We start from the raw sequence: 18,353 nt of genomic DNA on the forward strand, positions 1-18,353 counted from the left end.
TTAGATGCCTTGGTTGACCTTCCCTCCTTAAACCAATTACTAAAAATAAATCATTCCAAAAGCATAAATGATAACTAATTCAAGAAAGCAGTAAAAATTAAATGCAAATTTTCCATTTCAGTGCCTAATCTAGAAGGAAGAGAATCTAAATTAGATGCCTTGGTTGACCTTCCCTGCTTAAACCAATTACTGAAAGGAAATCATTCAAAAGACATAAATGAACATGGCATATAATGAATCTATTCATAAAATATTCACAAGAATCTATAAAGGAAACAACAATCTAAAATATTCACAATTATACACAAAATTACACTGCAGTGTACTTAGCTCAAAATGGGGGCCCTCCACCCTTGCTTGGTACACTTGAAACTATCAGCTACAGTAGATCAGAAATCACATTCCACAATAAGAACAACAAGAAAATAGAAGACAATTTCTTCAAATTATATTCAGAAATAGAGAAGTCTCAATAGTCATAATACATGTTCATAGTTGCTGAATAATTATGCTTAAATAAGCCAAAAGTATAACAAACTTAAATAAAATATCTGTAACAACCTATAAGAGCCCCAATCCATCTAATCAGGTTGAAATCATCCATTTTTCTACAAAAAATATGGTAGGATTCCACAAAATCACAAAACTGCCCCTTAAATTAGGGGATTTTCTGGGTGACTGGTCAAGTTTGACCAGCTTTGACCGGGCATGTTCCGACTCATTTGGGTTGTGCCAATAGGAGTATGTCGATACTTAGTTCCCATACTTCTTGAATATATCTTCAATTTCCACCTAGGTGTCCTGCACATACGACTTCAATGGAACCATTACGGGAAATTTTGTTCTAGTCAAAAATAATTTTTAATACCCAATTTTTACTAGCAATTCTAAAAATTAAAAGACGTAATTATTTTACCTTAATGTGAAAAAAGAGGAAAATATATGGAAAATATGACCATGGTATGATGGTAAGGGATGATAGATAGATGGATTATGCATGGTGAAAAATGGTCAAAATTGAGGGCCAACAGAACCTTCACCGGTTTACTATCTTGCGTATTAAACCTCTGCAATATTATCTCGACATACTTCCTTTGGTTTAACCAAGTTTCCTCTTTTCTCGATATCATTTAATTTCCGTCCCCAAATATAGTTTGTAGCACCAAGATCTTTCATGTCGAATTTGGAGGACAATTGGGCCTTCAATTCCTGGATAATTTATTTGTCATTTCCAATCAGCAACATATCATCCACATATGAGACCATATAAATAAAATGGTCGCTAATTAATTTAAAATACAAACAGTGATCCACTTTACTTTTGGTGAAGCCAAGTCCCCGTATAAATGTATAGAATTTCTGATACCACATCCTTGGTGATTGTTTTAACCCATAGAGAGACTTTTTTAACCTGCATACCAGTTCTTTTTTTTCCTTCACCGCAAAGCTTTCAGGTTGCCTCATGTAAATATCTTCTTCCAAATCCCTGTGAAGAAATGTTGTCTTCAGATCGATCTATTCGACCTCAAAATCAAAAGCAACAACAATAGATAAAAGTAATCTAATAGAACCTACCTTCACAATAGGAGAAAAAATATCACCAAAATCATCAAAAATATTTTTTATTTTATTTACTATTATTATTATTATTATTAATATTATTTTAACTGATTTTTGTCCTTTTAACTAATTTTATTCTGAATTTATTTATTTATTTAACTAACCTACCCTCCTATATTTTATTTGTCTTTATTTTATTTATTTATTCATACTTTTTAACCAGTTTTTCTAACTAACCTATTTATTTTATTCTTATTTCTTCGTTACTTATTTTTCTATCCTCTGTGATTTTCTTCCATTAATTTTTCCATAATTTTTTAATTTTTTTTTTAATTTTGATTTGTTTATTTTATTTTATTTTATCTTTATTATTTTATTTACTATTATTATTTTTATCTTTTAACTAATTTTATTCTGAATTTATTTATTTATTTAATAATATTTATAGGTTTTAACATAAAAATAATAAATATTTATTCTAAATTTATTTTTTATTTAATAATATTTATAGGTTTTTACTTCTGATTTGATTATTTTATTTATTTATTTAATATTTATTTATTTAATAATATTTATAGGTTTTAACATAAAAATAATAAATATTTATTCTAAATTTATTTATTTGATATTTATTTATTTAATAATATTTATAGGTTTTTACTTCTGATTTGATTATTTTATTTTTATTTAATTATTTATGGCCCCCTTTTGACCTTTGTTAGATCTTTTATTAATTTATAATTTTAATATTTTAAATAATATTATGTTATATATATTGCTTTTAGGGTCCATTATTTAACTAATTTTTATTTGTAAACTAAATTACCCTTCAATTTATATTTTAGTCCTAATTCTGCTAACCAAACTAATAAAATATTTTTGACCCCGATCCTTGAGTCAAACTAGCCGTTAGTCAGGAGTCTCTGCTCTGCCTATTTAACTTGCTCAGCTGGATCTGTTTCTTCAACCTGTCCTGATGATGAACCACACTTGTTGGTTCGAAACGCATCGACAAATGATTTTCCATGTGATTTTCGCCGAAGATTCTCTCTCTAAAAAGAAAAAATATCACCAAAATCAATTCCCGTCACTTGGGAATAACTTTTTGCTAAAAACCGTCTTTATATTTCTCCACCTTGCCTTCTACATTCATCTTCTTTTTAAACATCCATTTTCTTCCAACGGGTTTCCTTCCAGCCAATAACTCCAATAGATCCTAAGCCTCATTTTTTTCCAAATATTCCATTTCATCAACCATGGCCTCTTTCTAGAGTTTTCCATCCTCTGAATCTACTGCCTCCCAGACATTTCTAAGATCATTATCAATAATAGATAAAGAAAAATTTGAATAGAAAGAAGATGGACTATAACTTTCTGGCTACCTTCTTTCTCGAATTGGTCTTCTCATGGCTGTAGTTTGTGTCTCTTCATCTTTTGATTCCTCTTCTATTGTAGAGTTTGATTCTTCCTCCTTTAGCTCAAACTCTATCTTCTCAAGTCCTTTGGTATGAATTCATGTTTAATAACATATTTCACCTCTCTAAACACCACATCTTGGTTGTACACAACCTTCCTTGTATCTAGCTTCTAAAGCTTATAACTTTTTAAACCACCATTATACCCAATAAAGATGCACTTTTCAAATTTACTATCCAACTTGGTTATTTTCTCTTTTGGAACATGTACACATGCATCACAGCTAAATACCCTCAGATGCAAAAGAGAGGGTTTTTTACCAGTCCAAACCTCATGTGGAGACTTATCCTCCAACGCTGATGAAGGTGATCTATTGACCATGTAACATGCAGTCTCCACCACCTCTACCTAGAATTCCTGTCCCAATGTTGCACCACTGAGCATGCTTCTTTCCTTTTCCATCAACATCCTATTCATTATTTCTACAACTTCATTTTGCTGAGGTGTGTATGGAGTAGTCTTTTTCTGTGCTATACTGCACTTCTTACAGAACTCTTCATATTCCTTCTTGCAGAACTCTCCACCATTATGTATCCTCAATGACTTTATCTTCTTCTCTGTCTCGTTTTCTGCCAGAGCCTTAAATTCTTTAAACCTATCAAAGACTTCATATTTCTTCTTGAGGAAATATATCCATGTATTCCTTGAGAATTCATCTATAAATGATACATAGTACACAAACATACCCAATGATGGAATCGAAATAGGTCTAAACACATCACTGTGCATAAGCTCTAATATCCCTTTCGCCCTCTTAGCACCAGAGGGGAAACTCACTCGATTCTGCTTCCCACATACACAATGTTCACAGAAATCGAAATCCAGAGAGAAATTAGATATACCTTCTACCATACCATTACCATGAAGTATTCGAAGGCCCTTCTCTCCAATATGTCCAAGCCTTTGATGCCATAATATTGTCTTTTCTCCAAAGACCACAAGGTTTTCTGCTCCACTTCAGAGAACCACAAAACTGTTGCACCCATCAATAATAATGCTACCCAGAAGCTTGTACAAAGTTCCAATCCAAACTCCCCGCATCAATATCAATGCTCCCCGAACCATATTGCAAGTATCTTTCTTGAACACTATGTTTACACCCGCATCATCCATCTTGCTTACAAAAATCAGATTTCTGGCCAATGCAAGAATATGCAGAACACCCGGAAGTGTTTTAATCCTTCCACCTTGCAACTTCAGCTTGACTTTTCTGCATCTGAAGATTCTATCCTTCCTTTCATCCCTTAAGAAGACATCACCACCATCATATTTCTCATACTCACAGAACCACTCCCTATGGGGAGTGAATTGAAAGGATGCACCTGAGTATATCAACCATACCTCATGATCTACCTATGTACTTGAAGAAGAAGCCAAGTACACATCCCCACCTTCATCTAAGGTGGTTTGCACCTTTGCAAAAGGAGCATCATTAGATCCCTTTACTTTCTCCAGAGCCTTAGATCTACAATCCTCTTTGAAGTGCCCTTCCTTTCCACATTTCTAGCACACCTTTATAGGTTTTCCTGGAGATTTAGATCTCCCTCTAGATTTAGATCTCTCACTCGACGACTTATTTTTATTTCTGTTCTAGGACCATCTTCATATAGACAAGGCATATCCATTATGTCCCTCCATATTTTTCTGTCTCATCTCCTCTGACAACAAGGATGAGACTATTTCATCAAACTTCAAGGTAGTTGTATTGCTACCTATTGCAATGACTAGACTATCCCATGAATGTGGTAGAGAACACTACAAACTTATGCACTTATCTTCATCTTAAATTTTAATATCAACAAGTAACAACTTACTTACCATAGTATTAAAGGTGTTCAAATTCTCTGTCACCAAGTCTCGATCCTAAATCCTCAGGTTATACAACTTTTTACATAGGAACAGTCTGTTCACCAGAGACTTAGATTGATACAAAGTCCCTAACCTGTCCAACAAAGCCTTCGTCATAGCTTCCCCTGATACATTCAACAATACTGAATCTGAGATACACAACCATATTGTGGTCTTTGATTTCCGATCCAACTTCCCCCAGTCTTCATCTTACATTTCTGTTGGTTTAGTACCTAGATCTATCGCAATCCACTAATTGTTATCCACCAGTAGATCCACTATCTCGAGTTTCCACAACTCAAAACTTTGACCATTAAATTTCTTGATCTCTATCTTTCCACTGCTTGCCATCTTCTTTCACTACAAGAATCGATCCCGCAGATCTCCCAATGAACCGGGTCTACCACAGGCCCGAGAAAAACCCCTCAGCAACAATGGTGTCCCCTTGAAGCCGAAATAACTTTCATACCAAATATAGGTTTTAATTATGTACATAAATTACTTACATACGAATTCTAAAAATAGAAAATAAACAATGGCGAGAGCATAAAACAAAAAATATATATATAGAGAGATTTTCTCCTGGATTCCAAAACAAGGACTACCAGATTGATTTTTCATTATATTCCTTTCAATGTTACTATATATATATATATATATATATATATATATATATATATATATATATATATATATATATATATATATATATATATATATATATATATATATATACATGTCAAAGCATCCATAATCCCCAATCCATTAACCCTTGATTAGAACATAACCGTAGTTCCATTAACCAGATCTACAAGGTACCATGGGCACAAAACCATCATGCCCAAAACCATGTGCAAAACCCATGCACAAAACACACTTGTCAGTTTCAAAGTGTTGGATTTCTTAAAGGTGGTTCATCTTCAACTATTCTGGATCTGGCTCCTCATCCACATTCACAATGGATTGCCAAATTTTAGCCTCACTGCCATAATAAAACAATTATAAATCAAAAATTATAATTAAATAAATCAAATCTTGAGAATTAGGAGTTAGTTCCTCAAACTAGGGAGTTTAGTTAGGATAAGAGATTCTCTCTAATTAGTTCTCCTAGATTAGTGTTTTGTTGAGAAAAATTCTCAACCATAGTGTCCAAGATAGACGTACTATCTTGAGACCAACTTCCTCATGTATTTATTTGTACTATTATCATTCTTTGTACATTGGATTGATTAATAATGAGAATGTGAGGAATGCTGTAAGGCTGAGGCTTTTTCCACTATGTTTGGTTTTTCTATATGTTTGATATTTATTTTATAAGTGTGAGTGTGTATTAGTTGATTTAGTTTTCTACATGTGGTATCAGAGAAATCGCGAGAAGTCGTGAAGAAGATTTTTTTGCGTGTGACGAGTATGGAGCTCTATGGTTGACCGAAAAGTTTCTTCTGCTGCTTTAGTGTTATCAATCGTAGCATATGAATGAAGACAATTATCAGAGCATGGACGTAGGGAACCACGACATCTTTTCTAAGAAATGAAACACTCCTTGGATACCGCTCATTCCCGCAATTCCCACTATCTTTGTGTCATTTAGAATCTTTAGATCCCCAGTTATATTTTCGAAATCCTTGGCCACTTCTTGGCAGCCCAACCTGGTGTGTAGCCACCTCCAACGGCTCCCATTGTTTTACGTCTTTGAATACAGTTCTCACTATATGTTCTAAATATATCCCATAGTCACTTTGATCATTTTTTACCATCACGCTAGAAATATCTGCGGCTTCTTTCAGTGATTTCTCCCATTCCGTGGTGTCTTTGCGCTTCAGTTTGTGTTTTTTAAAGCCTTCAGCATAAGGTCCCCTCATAATGTCATGAAGGTGAAAAGGCTCAACGTCATAAAAAATGGGTAGAATGGTAGCAGAGCACTCATCATGAACTGCTTTCAAAATCCAATTCAGCTCATTCAAGCACCAAGGTGATTCAACATATTTCTTAGAAAAATGATGACGTTAACAGAGGCACTGCGAATGGCTCCTTCGAGGCCATCTCCCATGCGAAGTTCCTTCAGATCAATAAAGACGTGCAAACCACACTACTTGAGATTATGGTAGATCAGGCTGGCATGAGTGAGCTTGGCGTCAGGTCCCCTATGGCTTATGAAAACTTGCCTTAGCATAATATCCACTCTCAAGGACTATACGAATTGAGGCACTGCTAATGGATCTCGCGATTGCAGTGAAGACATTTTCTCTGGGCCGAATTGTTTTTGAATGCAGAAAGATGTGTAGCCCATGCTGAGCGAGGCGATGATAGAGGATGAGATGATCGAATTATCTTTAGAAGTATTCCTGTTGCCCAGCGTTCATTAGGAGCCTCAATCGGTAGTCCATATTGACCTCTGCAAGATTGTAAAGGGCGGCTACAGCTGATGCCTGCGCATCTACCCTAGGAAAACTCAGTAGATCAACTAAGCACTTATACACCTGAGGTGCAAAAGGAAGAACAAATGGTTCATTATCTGGATTGACAATCAGTCGTCCAACCAACTCTGCATGAACACAGTGCCAAGCTTTAACAGGTGACCCTAGCATACCCACGATTGCTTCAACTTCCATCTTTTGAGTTGTGGGAGCATGTGATGCATTTGACGAACTGAAGATTCGCAAATTCAGAAAGGGTACCAGGTTGACAATTGTCTCAATTGCATTTGTAACAAGTTACTCGTCCTCAGTATCATGGTCTTCCATGCACTGAACAATTGTCTCAAGGCAATGCCGATGTTGAGCCATTACTGACTCATTATCTAACATAAAGGAAAAATTGCATATAACATTTGAAGCAGTGACAACACATTGCTATCTTTCTGCTTGGCCCTCGAACAATCCCTCTTCATCATACCACCAATCAGAACCCCTATTTTTAGTACCATCTCCTTTCTCCTCTGAAGTTAAAGCATCAGATACTGACCTGATGCGTGAAAGTGGATCATTTGGGCTTGTTATTTCATATTCAGATCCAAAACCTGTGAAGACACAATTTTCTCCCAAAACCCTTGGCCTGGCCAGTTTTGCAGACTCCCTTGAGTGTGCGATATCACGCCAATCATCAACAACTTACAAAAGAGCATCCAAAACTCAAAGTAGCTTTGCAAGAGGAGTAGAATCTTTTTGAAGATCCTCCTTTTCTTTGAAGGACAACACTGTAAGAGCATTTAAGGCCCATGTCATCTCACTTTTTAACCCACTATGTAGTGCCATGACAATTCTTTTACTATTCTGATCCATTTCCGATTCAATGATTCGATGATGATGATGCTCAAACCCTCTAGACAGGAAGTGGAAAATAGCCTGCTATGAAGTGGCCCCTTCTTCTTTAAGGATTTAGCTATTATAACATCATAAAGAGCCTCTTCTGTTGTTGTTGTTATAGTTGCAAAACGGGCCTATAAAGACAGGAAATTGCATCGTTGCTAAGGTAAGGTGTCTTTTTTTAAAATTTTGAGTGATTTTTGGAGTCGATCAAATATTTTTATTTTGGGAGTCATAAGGGTGAATATTGGGATTAATTTTGAATAAGGTTTATGATTTGTGGAATGAAAAGATGAACTTCATTTAGTCATATTTGAAGTCATAAGTGAATTTGTTTGAGTGAAAGTCATTATTGTAATCCAAAGTAATGTTTTACTTTGAGAGCAATTGAGTCAGTGCAGGCAGTTTTTTGAAGACAATTTGCTTCCAAAGTTTGCAAGTGTGACATTCTCTTTGAGAAGTTTCCACGACAATGTTGTGACATTGAAGAATGATGTACTTCAATAATTAATAAAATCATAATTTTTGTGGTGCTTGTGTCCTAGATTTGCCTAAAATTGAATAAGGAGATCTTAGGTACACCGTGTGTAATGAATGAGTGTGCATGATTTGTGTTCAGATTATCAAAACACTCTCTTTGTATTATGCTTAAACAACTACATGCACATAAGCGAGCTTAAGTATAAGAACGCTTAATCAAGCTTAAGTACACAAGAACAAAGCGTCACATCATCAACTTGATAAGATGATATTCCAAGAAAGCACACTTCACATCATGTAATCAAAGCAGTCAAGTTAAGGATGCTACAAAATCAAGCATTTCAAGTCAAGACGACATCAACATCATCAACACTTTTTGTATCACTTGTAGATAAACATTTTTTAACTGAATTGTACGGGTGCATTCTTGGTTGTAATCGACACCCTAATTTTAATTGTTAAGGTGAATACATTAAGTCAAGTAATTCTTCAACTCAGTCATCAAGATTGAACTTATCATTTGTCTCTTGGGTGCATTTTTGACAGTGTTCGACACCCTTTAAAAAAAAAAAAACCAGCATATTCAGTGAGTACATTCAAGTAAGCAAAAAGTGTCAGTATTCAATCGAGCAAGTTCAAGCAAGCCATCAAGCAAGCAATCATCATCAAACAAGTGTGAGTTCAAACAATCAATTGTTACAACAAGTTCAAGCGAGCGTGCAACAATCAACCAATCATCAAGCGAGTGAGTTCAACTCTAAAGAAAGCAAGTGTGATATTCAAACAACCATCAAGCCTGTTCATATCTACAACAAGTGAGCGCGAGTTCAAGCAAGCAAGATCAAGGATTTAAGCAAGTGAGTTTTAAAAATCTTGCAAGTATTAAAAGCAAGCTAGCGTGAGTTCCAACAAGTTCACATGGCAACAAGCATTCAATTGTTAAAGATTCTTAACAATTTGATCCTCTCAACTAATGAAGGTATGGTACAAATCAGCAAAGCAACAGTACAAGCGAGCCTGAATTCAAAGTGACCAAGCTAACATGGAGACACACATTCAACTGTCCCAAATTCTTAACAATTTGATTTTATCGTCAGCTGGCGACATGGTGAACATTAGAAAAAACCACTCTTGTTGATATTCAAGTGCATCTTCAACATGCACATGAAATGATTGAGTTCCTTCAACTCGAGTCGTAACTACAAAGAACTAAGTTGCTAGAGAAGAGTGATGCTTCCAAGTATTTGAACAATACAAATACAGCTGATGATTCCAAGTCACTGATCCAACCAACTTCAAGTGTCGAAGTGGTCCCTGATCTAGTTCAACTTTCTTCCAAACCAATCATCAAGCCATGGGAAGAAATCCAAAGTAACAGAAATCGACGAGGCTTAGGATATGTCAAAGATGATGCCAAATTGCATATCCCAGATTATTCAAGGCCCATTAAGTTTTTCAGTGCAGGGTTTCTTGCACAAATCACATCGACTAGTTCTGAGAAAGTTGCAGACAAACAGACATGTACGCAAACTGAAGTTGTAGTCAAACCAAAATGCCTTCATTGTCAAAGAATCGATCATTTGGAAGATCAGTTTTTTTATCTCCATCCTTGTCACCATTGTGGCAAGTCAAATCATTCATCAGCACAATGCAGCAAACAACAAAAATCAAGCATATTGAAGATCAATTATTCATGGATTGATCCCTAGGGATGGTCATCCACAGTTAGAAGATTGTATAAGTTTTACAATTGAATTCACTCACACATATTGCAGCCAATAGTAAAAATGAAGATGGTACTCTTGTGCAGTTGAATGGGGGAGTACACCAGTGAAACACTCCTACACCTGGAGGGGGGGAGTTCAACAATAATTTGAAGAAGGTTGTCTCTCCTTTTAGCTAGCAAAGGGGGGAAAATGTCAATGAAATTGACAGTGGTTGTGAGACTGAAAGTCTTGACAACATCAGTGAAGCAGCTAGTGGGCATTTTCATCAACGAGTGAGCATTCACAAATTTTCTAGTGGGCGATCGACAACAAAGTCAGCCGTGAGCAGTTTTCAAACACAGCAAAAGCAACGGTGAGTTGTTTTTCAACGTCATCAGCTAGTTGGCGTTCTCAATATTTTGTCAGTGGACATAGGATGCTGATTTCAAGAAAAGGATAGTTGGATCCTTTTGCAGCTTGGCACGTGATGGAGTTGTCAAGCGACATTCAGAGATGAATCAAACATGCAGCTAATTCATGTTCTCTTCAGATTTGATTTTTTCAACATCTAGCTTTGGCGGCTTTTCAAGAAAATGTTTTTTGAGGATCAACTTGAGAACTTTGAAGAGGGTTCCTTGTTCTTATTTTGGATTTATCATTGTGGGGGGGGGGGGGGCACGAATGTTAGCATCACTCTCATACTAAAACAATTATAAATCCAAAATTATAATTAAATAAATCAAATCTTGAGAATTAGGAGTTAGTTCCTTAAACTAGGGAGTTTAGTTAGGATGAGAGATTCTCTCCAACTAGTTCTCCTAGATTTGTGTTTCGTTGAGAAAATTTCTTAACCATAGTGTCCAAGATAGACGTATTATCTTGAGACCAACTCCCTCATGTATTTATTTGTACTATTATCATTCTTTGTACATTGGATTGATTAATAATGAGAATGTGAGGAATTTTGTAACGCTGAGGCCTTTTCTGCCATGTCTGGTTTTTCTATGTCTGATATTTATTTTATAAGTGTGAGTGTGTATTATTTGATTTAGCTTTCTACACCAAATGCCAGCATTATGACAGAGTTAGCCATGTGAAAGATAATTGTTTTTATATTCATACATGTGATCATTGTGGTCAACACACTCATCATTCAAAAAGATGCTTTAGAAAAAAGCCTCTTGCAAGAACAAATATTCACTTTGGATGGTTCACTTCTTGGAAATAGGCTTCAACAACCAAGATTATATTTTTCTCATACCACAAAATTTGTTCTCGAGTTTTGACACGTCTTGCAGTTGAGATTTATTCACCTTCTCAGCTTATATCTAATGGGGGGGATTGTTGGTCATCTACAAGCATCAAAGATAATCAAGTGAGTTTGAGCCACAACCTAAACCTGCTGTCTGATCCTAGAGCTAGAGTCAACAATACCTAGATTTAGGGTTGTAGCTAGAGACAAAGAAAGCCATGAGCATGCCTTTGGTTGGTTTCCTTCCTTAAACCACCACAGTTTGAGACCTCAATGGTCTCCCTTTTAAGAAGAATCCATTTAGAATAATACTTCAACTTCTATCTAGATTTGGAAGAGTTCTACGTTGAGACCTCAATGGTTTCCCATTTTTAGAACATTCCCCTAGCAAAAGACTTGAACTTCTAGCCACATTTGGAATTGTTCGAGGAACTGCATCAAACGTTCTAGGTTGATACCTAGAGGTCTTCCTTCTAGACGGATTTGGAATTGTTCCAGGAACCGCACTAAGCGTTCCAGTGTTGGTGGTCATCCTTAAACCACCACTAGTTGAGACCTCGAATTCTGCTACCTTATACCATCATCTCAGAGAGGACATTTAGCGTATTGCTATTGTGCATTGTTGTATATTTGTATTGTATCTCTCTTCTTTTACTCGTATACACCACTTCATATTAAGGGGGGAAATGTCGGACACCTAATCCACTAAGGATTTCGGATGTGGAATATGAAGAGTGATTGGAGTCCAAGAGACCAGTTGATATATGAGAATCGAGGGTCATGCACATTGTATAAATGTATATCATTATGAATAGTAAAAGCATTCAACTTTTTATCTTTCATATCTTGTTTATTATTTTGTATGGTTTAACACATGTAATAATGATTAAAAATTAAATTAATCTCAAAACCTTATTTCAGATTTCATGTATTTTCATTTTTTCTCGATGTGGGTAAATACTCGGAGGTATGCATAGTGGGTGCTCGTTGGATGTGGAATTTAATTATGCAGACAATCAGTGTCTATACTTGACATTTGAATAAAACTGGAGAGAGATAAGAAAAAAATACAATAAAGAAGTAGTTTTATTTTTCTCATTAAAAATTCATAGCTCTTATTTTGTTATTTTAATTATTATTCCATTGTTTTTCTTAGGAGGCCCATTTCGGACCTCAAGATTCCCCTAATCCATACGACACTTGTTTATAAGACATATTTTTTTAAATTAATGATTTTGATTAAAAATGAAAAAATAGCTCAACTACTTTGAAGATAAATCTTAACCTTGATTTTTGAATGCCACTAAAATATTCCATGGAGGTTAAATCCCTATCACCCACCTAATAATTATTAATAATTAATTTAAAATTCTCATATACCAAGAAATATGCAGAGTATATACTCGTTGGATGTGGAATTTAATTCTGCATCCAACGAGTCTCTTCTGCATCCAGTGAGTCTCTGTCCTGGACATTTGAGTAAATCTAGAGGGAGATAACCAAAAAATACACTAAAAAAGCAGTTGTATATGTTTTTATTTAAAAATTTATAACACTTATATTTTTTAAAAATTTTTTTGCTAGGTTTTGTGAGTCCTCATATGACAGGCACAACTAACTTGTGGCTTGAGTAACCATGACCTAGGGGCATCTAAGCCACAAAATCACTTGGGGATCGCATCTGGCTTGGGTGACACCAGCCCTTAGCATGGATGGATTTTTTACCCACAGAGTTTTGAACCAGTGATCTTTACACCACAGGTCCCTTAATGGAACTCCCTATCACCGTCCGCTCTACACTCTGTGGACATAACTCTTTTCTATTATTATTGTTGTTGTTATTTTATTATTTTCCTTAGGTGGCCCATCTTAGATATCAAAATTCCCCTAATCCATATGACACTTATTTATAAGACATTTTCTTAAATTAATAGGTTTATCTAGAAGGCAAAAAGGGCATTATTTCTTTGAAGATAAATATTAACATTAATTTGTGAATGCTATTAAAATATTGCATTGAGGTTAAATCCTTATCATCCAACTAATAATTATTAATAATTAAATTAAAATTCTCAAAACACTATTTCAAAATTCAACGCGTATTTTCCATGTATTTTCATTTTTTGCCGATGTGGGTTTAATTAGGAGTACTCGTTGGATCTGAAATTTAATTCCCCATCCAATGCGTGTCCAAACTTGACATTTCAGTAAACATAAATGGAAATAAGCGAAAAAAAAAATTTACAATAAGAACTAGTTTTCTTTGTATTTATTTTAAAATTGAAAATATCTTATTTTATTATTTTCATGAGAAGGTCTATTTTAAAAGTCAAAATTCCGATCATTTATAGGAAACTGGTTTATATGACATTTTTTAAAAATTAATCAATTTAATTAAAAAAGAAGAAAGTAAATTTTAACAATAATTTGTAAATACTATTAAAATACTCCATGGAAATTAAATCTTTATCATCCTTTAATAATTATTAATTAAATTAAAATTCTTAAACCCTATGTCAAATTTTAACTTATTTTAAATATTTTCAAAATTATTAATAATTAAATTAAAATTCTTAAAACATAGATCAAATTTTATTATCCTTTCTGTCAAATTTGGATTTATAAGAATTCTGTCGGGCGTCCACTATGGGGTGAGGTTTCCTCAACCAAATGTATTGCTGGAGATGTCCAAATATATTTCTTTCATGACGATAGAAGTGCAAGGATGATTCAATAGTTAAATGGATAATTTACATTTAGTTATAAATTTATTTAATATTACCATAATTCTTGTGTTAAATGGATGATTTACATTTAGTTGTAAAAATACATAGCTAATTTCATTACATATCAAATATTAAGTAATCATTTCTTAATAAATATAATTGTGAATATTAATTAAAAATTTGAAATCTAAAAAGTATTACACCATAGCCCTTTTTCTTAGAAGATGCAAGAAAAATGTTGCATGTAAGTGATCCTCACTTTCTTTCAAAAAGTTAAAAAGGAAATAATCATAATTCCTTTTGAAATATTATCTTTGATGATTAGAGGTAAGTTGTGTTGGAGATCATTGAAAAGGACTTGATGTCATATGGATTAGAAAATGAATTTCCTTGGAAAACTGATTCATTGCATGTAATATATAATTTAAAGAAGCAAGTAGGTTTGTCAACCTATACAAATGTGTCAAACCCTGAAATGAAAAAAATGGCTAACACTGACACTTAGGTTCAAAGTAATGAAAATCTAGTTAATGTATGGGAATCGAAGGAAGCTATGATTGAGGAAGTACAAATGGAAGTTAGCTCAGGTGAAGAGAAACCCTCTCGTATGACTAAAGAAATATGTCAACTTATTGGGCATATGATAGATACTATGGGTAGCAATTCTCGATTGAGTTCACTGAAGAGAAAAAAATTGAAGTAAACCCTAATGAGGTAGATCACATCGTGAAAGGAAAAAGTGATGATGATGAAGAAAATTCCTTTCAAATGGATAATGAAGAGTTATCTAAGCAGGTGAAAATTGTGTTGAAGGAAATACGACCCAAGAACTCTAGAAGTCAAGTGGTAACAATTGTTACTAGTGTAAATGCGGAGAAACTTCTAAAGGCCAAAGTCAAAGAGATAATAACAATTCCAAAAGAGGTTGAGGTTATAGAAGTAATTGTAGGTGGAGAAATAGATTCATATATAGGTCCTAGATTTCTATCTACAATTGATTTAACTTAGAAGACTCTCAATCTTGCTCTTATCAAGCCAGAATCCAATGCTACAAAAGAATTAATAGGTTTCAGATCTACTTCATTAACCTTGATTTGAACTAGCACACTAATACATATATGGTTGAGTGGCACAAGAAGGCAGGGGGGTGGTGGAAATGATATTATTGGATTCAATTTCTATCAATAAGAAGTCACAAACCATTTTGACTAGAGTTGAAGAACAACTAAAGAAAGCTAAGCAGTTGTTGACACATGCACCAATGCTAAAGATTGATTTAGCATACTATAGAAGTGATTTACAGTATTCCAACCTTTATTAACTAAATTCATGAGTTTAAACCCTTATTTTCATCTTTAAACTTGATTATTGCAACACAAATTTTACTTGCGCCTCACACAATTTCAAGACAAGGGTAAAGATAAATTGAGTGAAGTGTAAAGAAAATACTAAGTCTCCAAGCCTTATTATTACATTCAAATAGTTATCTTTAATAATGTTACAAAGATTTCAAAGTAGAAATGGTCGTCAAAAACTCAAATGAAGTTTTTGTTAATATGCTGGCTCAAATTTAGGAGACCCACATAGAGAATGTTGATATATATAACCTTAGAACTAATTTAGGACCTGACACTAGGAATTTTAGCCCAAACACCTACTTGTTGAAAACTAGATTACTCTGAGTAGATTTACCAGATGTACAATTTGACCCCAATACAATCATGCGTTTTCCTAAATAATTTGACCAATATACCATAAATATTATTTGTCTTGCAAATGGAAAGTCTTCTAAGAAATATCTAAAGAAGCTATAGCTAAAATGTTGAAATTGCCCTTATTTGGAAAGAATATTACAGATAATAAATTTAATGAGGAGTTCATTATGGACGCCAAAGAAAAAATATAAATTTCCTATGAGGTCTGTTTGAAAACCCCAGTCATATATCCAAGGTATAGTTTCTAATGTCAACTAACTTAAACCACTATTTCGGACTGTGATTTCACTTATGGTAGTTATTTTTGGATGTCGTGACAATTCCAAGATGAATGAGGTTATATTTATGTGCTTACAAAAATAAATAGTAAGCACTAAGGACATTAGAATTAATTTCCTAGGTTACTTAGATCGAAGTATTTACTTAGAACTCAATGAAACTTTGTATTTCCATTTATTTAGACACTGTACATATCTAGTACATTTAGTATTGTTTAATTATCTTGATTACTTTATCAGTGCAAGATTATTAGAATCGCTAAAGGATAAAAATGGGAACGAAAACGAAATTAATAGGTGGACCGAAACGTTATACCTAGGAAAAATATCAAAGGGTTATTCTAAATATATAGATTATTTTTCATTTTACCTTCAAGTTAAAATGTTAAAAAATAACCCTCAGAGAATATCAAGAGATTTTATAAGGTTCTTATAGCTGACTAAAGAGACCAACATAGGAGATTGGTATCTGTTTAAAGACTACATTGTTATTAGGATATATGGTTTCAAGGGAGAACTTATCATCTTCCTAAACTTATTACACCTTAGCCCTTTTCCTTAGAAGTTACAAGAAAAATGTTGCATCTAAATGCTCTTCACTTTCTTTCAAAAAGTAAAAAATGAACTAATCATAATACCTTTTGACATATTATCTTTGATGATTATACATAAATTTGTGTTGGATATCATTAAAAGGGACTTGATGTCATATGGATTAGAAAAGGAATATCCTTGAAATATGATCCATTACATTTAATATATGATTTAAAGAAACAGATAGGTTTGTGAACCTATACACATGTGTTAAACCCTGAAATGGAAAAACTGGCTAATATTAACACTTGGCTTAAAAATAATGAAAATACAGTTAATGTATAGGCATCCAAGGAAGCTATGCTTGAGGAAGTACAAATGGAAGTTAGCTTAGTTGAAGAGAATCCATCTCATGCAACTTAAGAAACATGTCAACTTATTGGGCATATAACAGATAATATGGGTGGAATATCTCAATTGAGTTCACTGAAGAGAAAATCAAGTGAAGTAAACCCTGATGAGGAAAATAACATCGTGTAAGGAAAAAGGGATGATGATGAAGATACTACCTTCCAAAGGGACAGTGAAAAATTATCTAAGCATGTGCAAAATGTGTTGAAGGAAATGTGACCCAAGAACTCTAGAAGTCAAGCAATAACAATTGCTACTAGTGTAAATGTAGAGAAACTTCCAAAGGGTAAAGTTAAAGAGATAATGAAAATTCCCAAAAAGGCTGAGGTTACAAAAGGAATTGGAGGTAGAGAAATAGCTTCATACATAGTTCCTATATTTCTATATACAACTAATGATTCTTAGAAGACTTTCATTCTAGTTGTTATCCAGCCATAAACCAATGCTACAATAGAGTTAATTGGTTCTAGATCTACTTTACTAACCTTTATTTGAACTAAGTCATTGATATAGATATAGTTGAGTGGCAGAAGCACACGTGGGAGGTGGTGGCAAGAGATTATTGATAGGTTGAGTCAACTACTAGAAATAAGACGTTAAAAACCATTTTGACTAGAGTTGAAGCACAACTAAACAATTCTAAGGTGGCAGATAAACCAAAGAAAACAATATTAAGGATCTAGAAGATAAAAGAATCAATTTTTTAGGTTTTCCAATGTTAGGTCCCTATAATACTAGTGTATCCCATTATTTTTATTGTTAATGTAGCTCGCTTATCATTATTATTGTGCCCATGTAGCCCCCCTATTTTTATTGTTGTGCCCTATAGAAGCCCACTAGTGTTATTGTTGTGCCCTTACATTATTATTGTTATGTAGCCTCTAATTATATTGTGACCCCTTAGAGTCCTATTTATACAAAGGAAGTCTTTTCATTTGTATCATCCAATAATTTTTCATTTATGTGATGTGAAGGAGGTTTACCCTTCAAAGAGGCTATTTCTCAAGTCATTGATCTATCTTTTCTTCTATTTTGTGAGCTGGTTGCATAACATTTGTATGA

At 33.9% G+C, this 18,353-nt stretch overlaps 1 pseudogene; it reads right to left on the reverse strand.

Moving 5' to 3' along the window:
- Positions 1 to 7,095: 7,095 nt before the first annotated feature.
- LOC149220338 (armadillo repeat-containing protein LFR pseudogene) lies at positions 7,096 to 8,165 on the reverse strand (annotated as a pseudogene).
- Between the last annotated feature and the right edge of the window lie 10,188 nt (positions 8,166 to 18,353).

Source organism: Pinus tabuliformis, chromosome Q (assembly GCF_031772625.1).
Source record: "Pinus tabuliformis cultivar Carrire ecotype Pingquan chromosome Q, CPIR1, whole genome shotgun sequence".
In the NCBI taxonomy this organism is placed as follows: domain Eukaryota; kingdom Viridiplantae; phylum Streptophyta; class Pinopsida; order Pinales; family Pinaceae; genus Pinus; species Pinus tabuliformis.